General features: G+C 41.5%; 1 long non-coding RNA gene across 1 annotated transcript; it reads left to right on the top strand.

Annotated features, from left to right (window-relative positions):
• The first annotated feature begins 837 nt into the window (after nt 1-837).
• On the top strand, nt 838-8,706 carry LOC139158723 (uncharacterized). The gene is made up of 3 exons (XR_011557735.1): nt 838-1,152; nt 1,695-1,816; nt 7,995-8,706. It is a non-coding gene; the product is annotated as an uncharacterized lncRNA (long non-coding RNA).
• Nucleotides 8,707-9,016: the final 310 nt, after the last annotated feature.

The following is a 9,016-nucleotide window of genomic DNA, read 5'->3' as shown; positions in this document are numbered from 1 at the left end:
TTTTTTTTAAAAAAAAATATTAAAACTATTTTTTTTAAAAGCACGAAATTAAATTATTTATTTATTTTTATGTTTGTTTGTTTGTTTGTTTGTTTGTTTAATCAATCAATTAATAAATTCGACTTTTATGCCGCCCAATCCCTTTGGGACTCAGGACGGCTAATTTAAGTTTGGACTTAAAATATACCGAAGGAATAAAAAAATTATTGCGAAGCGTTTGTTTTTCATATCTTTACGCCACCGCCACCGTAGCTCGTGTTGGCACTTAATTCAGAGTTAGGAACTTTGGGAAATTCTTCCTGAAGGTCGTTTTAAAAAAAAGAAACCCCACCATCCTGCCTACTATCCACGTGAAGAGTTTCCTCAAAAGCTAAAGACTAAACCTGGTTTGAAAAAAAAAAAGCAGCAACAACAATAGCAATACAGCAATAGCATTTATATACCGCTTCACGGTGCTTTTACAGCCCTCTCTAAGCGGTTTACAGAGTCAGCCTATTGCCCCCAACAATCTGGATCCTCATTTTACCCACCTCGGAAGGATGGAAGGCTGAGTCAACATTGAGCCCACTGACAATAACAACAACAACTAACAACAACAACAGCAGCAACAACAATCAACGATGGGGGTGCTCTCTCTCTCTCTCTTTTTTAAGATTTCCTCCTATCTCTCCCACCCTTTTCACCCAAAGCCTCGCTCTCTTAAATGATGGCCATCCGTCCCAGCGAAGCCAAGGAGTTGGGGGGCTCCTCACGTGAGCTGCTTGGTAATGAGACACACACACCCCCGGCAGTTTCATCCCCTCGTGTGATGGATGACCTTCTCCTTACCTATCGGGATACCTCCACAGTATCCGGTGATGCGGCAGGCGGGCCAGCGGAGGCGTCCAATCGGAGCCCTCCTAAGCACTCACCTGTTCTTGCGCGGCGGGTTTTGCGCTCCCAACTTTGAGCCACTCAAAAGTTTCCTCCGCAAGGCTGGCCCTTCGCTGCCAGCGGACGAGCCCTGGGATGAGAGAGGGGGAATCCCTCCTGCCTCTCGGGCTGGACATGGAGATCTTCTCGCTAGGGAACCTGGGATGAGGTTGGGGAGATCCATCAGCCGAGTCCCCAAAGGGCGCAGAAGCTGGAGGTACCCGATGGTCTTTGGCAAAGGTAGGTGGACAGAGGCCGAGCTCGCTCGAGTCACCGGCGAGTCTCAGGGCCCGCAGAAAGACAACGAAGCGGGGGGGAGGCCGGCGGAGATTTCTCCCCTCACCCTCGTGGGGATCCCCTCCCTCCGGGGCTGCAGTTTCCAGGGAGCTGCCTCTCCAGCCGCGCTGGCTTCCAGGAGAGGGTCACTACCAATTGGCCACCGGCCCTTGTCCCACGTACATAGGGATCTCCAAATCGGGGGGGCATCCGTCATTGGGTCCTGATAGCTCCCCCCACACACATACCCTGTCCCCCAAAGTCCCCCCGCCCCCTGGTCCTGAGTCCTCCTGGTCAAATTGGCTTCCCAGGGAGGCGGAGGCGGGTGGAGTGGGGGACTGGGGGGGGGGTGTTGAAAAAAGAGAGGAAAAGCCAGCTGACATTCGATACAGTGGCAAGGGGAGAGAGCCCACGTGACGGGCGTTTGGCCAATGGCCAAGGTTCACCGAGGGGGGGAGAGAAAGGCACTGTTAGATGAGCTCATGGCAGCAATTTGTAACTTTCAGTCTCTCCCTGGACCAACACGCAAGAGGGATGGGAAAGAAGAGGCTCCTTTCTCTCCTCCCCCCCCCCATCCCAGGCGGCCAGAAATAGACGCCGCCGGGATCTCTCTTGGGGGAAGTTGAAGGTGAGTGAATCGATCGGTTTTTATTCCGTCCGTTGCTGCGTCTCGGGGCTCGGCTTGTTTCCTGCAGGAGCAGCTGGTGCTCCTTACCTCCCCCCCCCGCCTTCTCTCCCTCCCGAAAGTAGAGCTCGGTGATGCTAAATGGCTGACCATAAGAGCCACTTCATCTTAATTTAGCTGATTAAATTTACAATTACTTCTGCAGTGGAAATGGATGACTCCCTACCCCCCACCCCACCCCCATCTCTGCTGCTGAGTTGGGGTGGATTACAGTGGGAAGGTGAGGGATTCCAACTTTATGCTACAGTATTTTTGAAAAGTGTGCATTGTATGTGTATTGTGGTAGCAGACAACATGTCTGTCTGTCTGTCTGTCTGTCTATCTATCTACCTACCTACCTACCTACCTATCCATCTATCCATTATCTATCTATCCATCCATCCATCCATCCATCCATCCATCCATCTATCTATCTATCTATCTATCTATCTATCTATCTATCTATCTATCTATCTATACATCCATATCTATCCATCAGTCTACCTTCCTACCTATCCATCCATCCATCCATCCATCCATCCATCTATCTATCTATCTATCTATGTATGTACCTACCTACCTACCTACCCATCTATCCATTATCTACCTATCTCTATCTATCTATCTATCTATCTATCTATCTATCTATCTATCTATCTATCTATCTATCTATCTATCTATGTACCTACCTACCCATCTATCCATTATCTACCTATCTCTATCTATCTATCTATCTATCTATCTATCCATCCATCTACCTACCTACCCATCCATCCATTCATCCATCCACCCACCCACCCACCCACCCACCCACCCACCCACCCACCCACCTACCTACCTACCTATTTATCTATCTTAATGGTTAAGTTGTTAAAGTTGGATTCAGCAATCTAGGTTGCATTTTGCCTCCAATCATGGACTTTGATCCATTACTGTCTCAACCTAGCTTGGAGAGTTGCTGTCATGGAGGGAGGGGAGGGAAATGAAAGCAGCTCTCTATATAAGCTTTAAGCTCCTAGAGGAGGAGGGGGTTGAGATAGAATCGAAACAAACAATAAACAGCCTAGCTAATAAAGTGGCTCCATAAAGAGCCATTATAACGAGAACAAGCAGGTTGCTGCTGCTATTAATGACAGTGCTTTCATCCTTGAGATGTGGGCACAGTTGCAGTGAAAACCACCTGCTTGGGGATATGGGTTAGGGTCTTTGCCTGTCTCACAGAGGGATTTCATGGGTGCATCTGCAAGGATATTTTTAATTGAAGTCAAGAACTGTTTTGAATGTTTCCCCATGCTCTGAGTTAAGTCTCCCCCAGAACACAATAAATGCAATGGGGACTGGACGCATATAGAAGAGAAAGGAGGGAGGGAGGGAGATTTATGTTCCTTCTTTGAATGACTGTGAGGGAGGGGTGGAAAAGTCTCTCCAATGTAATAGAGAAATCTTCAGAGCCACTGTAACCTTTTGGTTAGAGATAGGTGAAACACCCTGGTGATGCCATAATGAGTATATTATTAATATGAGTAAGGACATCAATAATTGTCACTCAAAAATCAAAAGTAGTCTTCACCTTCTTTATTCCAGGTATATTTCCCAGAGACTACTGAAAAAGAATTAATCTAAATTACTATTAATAAAGGACAGATAAAAATTAATTGACCTTCCAATCAATCATTTCAACTTGTTAACATGAAATGAACACAGCACTCTTGCTTAAAACCAACTCGTGTTCAGGTTTTTTTTTTGTATTTTATTGGTGAGGTTGATGGGAGAGGCAGGAGAAAGAGAAATGTTTAAAGCTTTGAAGGAACATTCAGATAAATCTTAGGAGAGAAAGAGAAAAGAGAGGGAGAGAGAGATGCCCTGATTCTTCAGTTGTTAGATGAAAACTATACTGATAACTTGCATGTATGAACTTTTTAAAAAATTACACATTAAACAGAAAAGTCAGAAGGTGCCAAAGGTATTTAATCTAAGCAGGTTACAAATTTAGCTTGAGAGTGTGTGGCCTTCTCTTTCTCCACTCAGAATAAAGTTAAACATTTTTAAAAAGTCAAATACATAAATGCATTGTTTCAAGGATAGAGAAATGCTTTCCCCTAGTTCCTGCATCAATTACAGAGCCCCATCATTCATTGGTGAATGTTCAACCCACTTGAGGAATTAGGCCTGACTCAGACATTCAAGGTAATCCCCAAGTGACATAATTGGATGATTCACAGTCCCAGGTGTGAATATCTTCCAATCCAGGGGACATGCATGTTTTGAACATCAAGATGATGGTTTCACAAATGTAAACTATTTTTAAAAAGGAGGTCACATTAAAATATGAAACATAGCACTGTGTTATTCATTAAACAGCTGCATTTTGGGGTGCTGCCTTCTTAGTTACCCAACAATTCCAGGGAAAGGCCCAGTTGCTTTATAAAGACTTTCAGACAGGTCTTCTATTTCCATCCCTATATGCTCCAAATCACCTTTTTGGAATTGAACCTGAAGCACAGATTTAACTTTGTTGAAGTTTGTTACAATCGTGACGGTTTCTTTATGGTAGCATAAAATGAAACGTATGAATGGTTCAAAGATAAACTTCTAGTTTAACCTCAGCTCGGCTTTTTCAGAGGAATCAAATTTGAATATTTGGATTCTTGTGAAACAAAAACTCCACACACCTGTGTATGTTGGTGGTTCCATAGAGCAAATCCACTTTCTGCATCTGCTCAGGATGGCTTGGCTCTCATGATATTGTGTGCAAGTCACAACTTACATCTATAAAATGGCATATAGCTCTTCATATGGGATAGGTGACATACACCTGTCCAAGTACCATTTGTGGGAAGCCCATGTTATAATAATAATAATAATAATAATAATAATAATAATAATAATAATAATAATAATAATAAAACAGTTGGAAGGGACTTTGGAGGTCTTCTAATCCAATCCCCTGCTTGGTCAGGAGACCCTACACTACTTCAAACAAATGGTTATCCACATCTTAAAAACTTCTAGGGTTGGAGCATTCACAACCTTTGGAGGCAAACCATTCCACTGATCAATTGTTCTGTTAGGAAATTTCTCCTTAGTTCTAAGTTGCTTGTCTCCTTGATTAGATTCCACCCATTACTTCTTGTCTATTCTCAGGTGCTTTGGAAAATAGCCTGAGTCCCTCTCCTTTATAGCAGTCCCTAGAAGACTGCTATCATGTCTCCCCTAGCTCTTCTTTTCATTAAACTAGACATACCCAGTTTCTGTAACTGTTCTTCATATGTTTTAGCCACCAGTCCCCTAATCATTTTTGTTGCTCTTCTCTACACTCTTTCTAGAGTCTCAACATCCTGTTTACAATGTGGTGACCAAACCTGAATGCAGTATTCCAAGTGTGGCCTTATAAAGTGGTATTAACACTTCACGTGATCTTGATTCTATCCCTCCGTTAATGCAGCCTAGAACTGTGTTGGCTTTTTTGGCAGCTGCTGCACACTGCTGGCTCATACTTAAATGGTGGGGCTCCAAGATCCCTTTCATAGTTACTACTGTTGAGCAAGCTACCACATAGATTATACCTGTACACTTTGTTTTTCTTGCCTAAATGTGGAACCTTACTTTTTTCGCCATTGAATTTCATGCTACCGCACGAATCCCAGCGACCGATAAGGTCCCACAGAGTTGGCCTTCTTCGGGTCCCATCAACTAAACAATATCGTCTGGCAGGCCCCAGGGGAACAGCCTTCTCTGTGGCGGCCCCAGCCCTATGGAATCAACTCCCCCCAGAGATTAGAACTGTTCCCACCCTCCTTGTCTTTCGTAAACTACTCAAGACCCACCTATACCGCCAGGCATGGGGGATTTGAGACATCTTTTCCCCAGGCTCCTTATAATTTATATTTGGTATGTATGTGTTGTCTGGTTTTTAATATGATAGGGTTTTAGTTATTTCTTTTAAAATTAGATTTGTGCCACTATAATATTGTTTTTATCATTGTTGTGAGCTGCCCCGAGTCTTCGAAGAGGGGTGGCATACAAATCTAATAAATTATTATTATTATTATTATTATTATTATTATTATTATTATTATTATTATTTTGTTTGATATCACCCAATGTTCAAGTCTGTCAAGAGCCTTCTGTATTTTGACCCTATCTTCTGGAGAGTTGGCTATTCCTGCCAGTTTGGTGCCATCTGAAAATCTAATGAGTTCCCCATCTATCCCTTAGTCCAAGTCATTGATGAAGATATTGAAGAGTACTGGGCCTAAAACAGAGCCTTGGGATACTCCGTTGCATACTTCCCTCCCTGTAGATGCAGTTCCATTGAGGACTATCCATTGTGGTTGGTTAGCCAGTTTTGAATCTGTCTGGTGGTGTTTTCCCTTTGTGTAAAGACAAATGCAAAAAATGAGTTAAGTAGCTCTGCTTTCTCTTTGTTGCTTGTCACCTTCTTCCAACGAGTCTTCGGAGAGGGACGACATACAAATCTAAGAGACTGAATTGAATTGAATTCAACTTTCTCCCTGCAATGAACCAATTGTTTCCTTGACTTTTTTCTTGTTTTCAATATGTTGGAAGAAGCATTTTTTAGTTACTTTTTACTTTTGCGATCCTCAGCTTTTCTCACTTCATCTTTACAGGCTTGGGCTATTTGCTAGCATTCTGCCTTAGTTATTTTCCCTTCTTTCCACTTTTTATTCTTGTCCTTTTTGTCTTTCAATTTGTCACATGCTGGTTTCTTTTGGGACCTATTATTTTTTTTATTCATTGGTATTGTGCTAGACTGGGCTTTTATAATCTCGCTTTTCAAAATTTCCCAAACTTCTTCAGTTGTTTTCCCCTTGAAAATGATCATCCATGGAATCCTTCCCAAGCTCTATCTAAGTTTATTGAAATTAGCTCTCTTAAAGTCCAAGACTCTAGTTTGGGTTTGTTCTACTGCTTGTGTTTGCATAATGTTGAATTCCAATATTGCGTGATCACTTGCCCCCAAGGTTCCTGTAGCTTCAATATCTTTTATCATTTCATCTCTGTTAGTGAGTACAAGTCCAATATGGCTGGTCCCCTTGTTCCCTTCTCTACTTTTTGGGGAACAAAGTGGTCTGCTTGGTTTGTTAGATGTGTATGTTAGATGTATGTTATGAGAATAGAGTTTGAAAGAAACAATGTCCACCTAAGCTCACTGTAGGGCAATAGAACACTTTGTGACAGATTAATTATATAATTAATTGCAATTCTTATGTGGATAATAAAACTTGGCAAGAGTCTAGACTTCTCTGCAATTTCTCTTCTCTCTGCTTAGTACAAGCAGAATTTTTAAAAAAATTGGCCTCTCTACACGTTGTTGGATTCCTATATAGCATAACAGTCAGAGATGAATAGTGTGGTAAGCCATCAATTTCTGAGTAACCACAGATTCCTGTGTCCTCTCTAGAAAAAGAAATTAAATGGCCTTTAATTTTGCAGTATTCCATTATCTTAAAAGATTTATAAGGCATCCTTAAGATAAACCTTCATAAAAGTTATATTCATATATAATATTACAATGACTTTATCTCTCCATTACAAGTTACCATTTGAGGTCGCTATTATTGAATTGGAAAGATGTATTTGAGAATAAGTTTAATAGCTACATGATCACAAAATGCTCCTTCCTGATCCAAACTTATGATCTGTTGTTTCCATAAAACATTTGGGGCTAGTAAATTACACATTAAATTTAAACTAGTTACTTAGCCTTAATTTGCCTGTCTCAGAAATGGAAATGATAGTAATAAGATTGACTATCCACACTAAAAAATGTTTCAGCCAGTCTAGTACAGTAGAATTTCTAATATTTATAGAGTTTCCTTCAACAAGGGCTGGAGCATTGTCTCGAGTCTTAAAATTGTTCACATTTAAAGAAATCTCTAGCCCACTGGGAAATCTAATAAAATACTGAAACTCAGTATTGATTTTATGTTTTAGAAAAACAATCTTCCGTTGGTAAGAAGCCATTAGGTTTCAAATGGGTTGGTGAGGTTATTTCCCATCTGTTTATTTCCTGAAGAGGTACACTGTACGTGTGTGTTTGTGTGTGTGTAGGGGGAGGAGGGAAGCAGTAGTGATATTGATTAATTCTTACAGAATTCTGTCTTTTTAATTCGTACAGCAGCTCATGGTCAACTTAAAATCTGATGCAGATGGACCTGGAACATCTTATACTGCCCAAGGACCCCTCACATCCTGCAGTTCTACAGAGGAATCATTGAGTCTGTCATCTGCACCTCTATAACTGTCTGGTTTGGTGCTGCAACCCAACAGGACCGACACAGACCTCAGAGGATAATCAGAGCTGCAGAAAAAACAATTGCTGCCAACCTGCCTTCCATTGAGGACCTGTATACTGCACGAGTCAAAAAGAGGGCGGGGAAAATATTTACTGACCCCTCACATCCTGGACACAAACTGTTTCAACTCCTACCCTCAAAACATCGCTACAGAGCACTGCACACCAAGACAACTAGACACAAGAACAGTTTTTTTCCAAACGTCATCACTCTACTAAACAAATAATTCCCTCAACACTGTCAGACTTTCTACTAAATCTGCACTTCTATTCTACTAGTTTTTCTCATCATTCCTTTCACCAATTTCCTCCCATGTTGACTGTATGACTGTAACCTGTTGCTTATATCCTAAGATTTTTATTAATATTGCTTCTTCATTGCTTATTTGACCCCTATGACAATCCTTAAGTGTTGTACCACATGATTCTTGACAAATGCATATTTTCTTTTATGTACGCTGAGAGCATATGCACCAAGACAAATTCCTTGTGTGTCCAATCACACTTGCCCAATAAAGAATTCTATTCTATTCTATTCTATTCTATTCTACTGAGTGTGAGCAGAAGAACAACTATTGACCAAAACAAAAAAGAGAGTCAGAAAACCTACACGCAGCCTGTCTGTTATGATGCTAAGCTAAAAAAGGAACTGAGAGCTATCTTTTCCCTGACAGAAGACAAACTTGCTGTACTTCCTGACCTGTAGCTTTTCTCTATTCCATTCCAAACATGAAAAGATGTGTCTCTTCTCCTGAGCGTTGGGCTAAGCTGGGAGCAAGCCCAGCAAATGTCGAGTTGACCTGGTGATGTCATGGTGGGAAGTATATTTCTTCTGTACAAATACT

The sequence above is a fragment of the Erythrolamprus reginae genome, chromosome 2 (assembly GCF_031021105.1).
Source record: "Erythrolamprus reginae isolate rEryReg1 chromosome 2, rEryReg1.hap1, whole genome shotgun sequence".
Classification (NCBI taxonomy): Eukaryota; Metazoa; Chordata; class Lepidosauria; order Squamata; family Dipsadidae; genus Erythrolamprus; species Erythrolamprus reginae.
The sequence above is the reverse complement of the archived record's forward strand: the minus strand, read 5'-3'. Positions and strand labels throughout refer to the sequence as shown.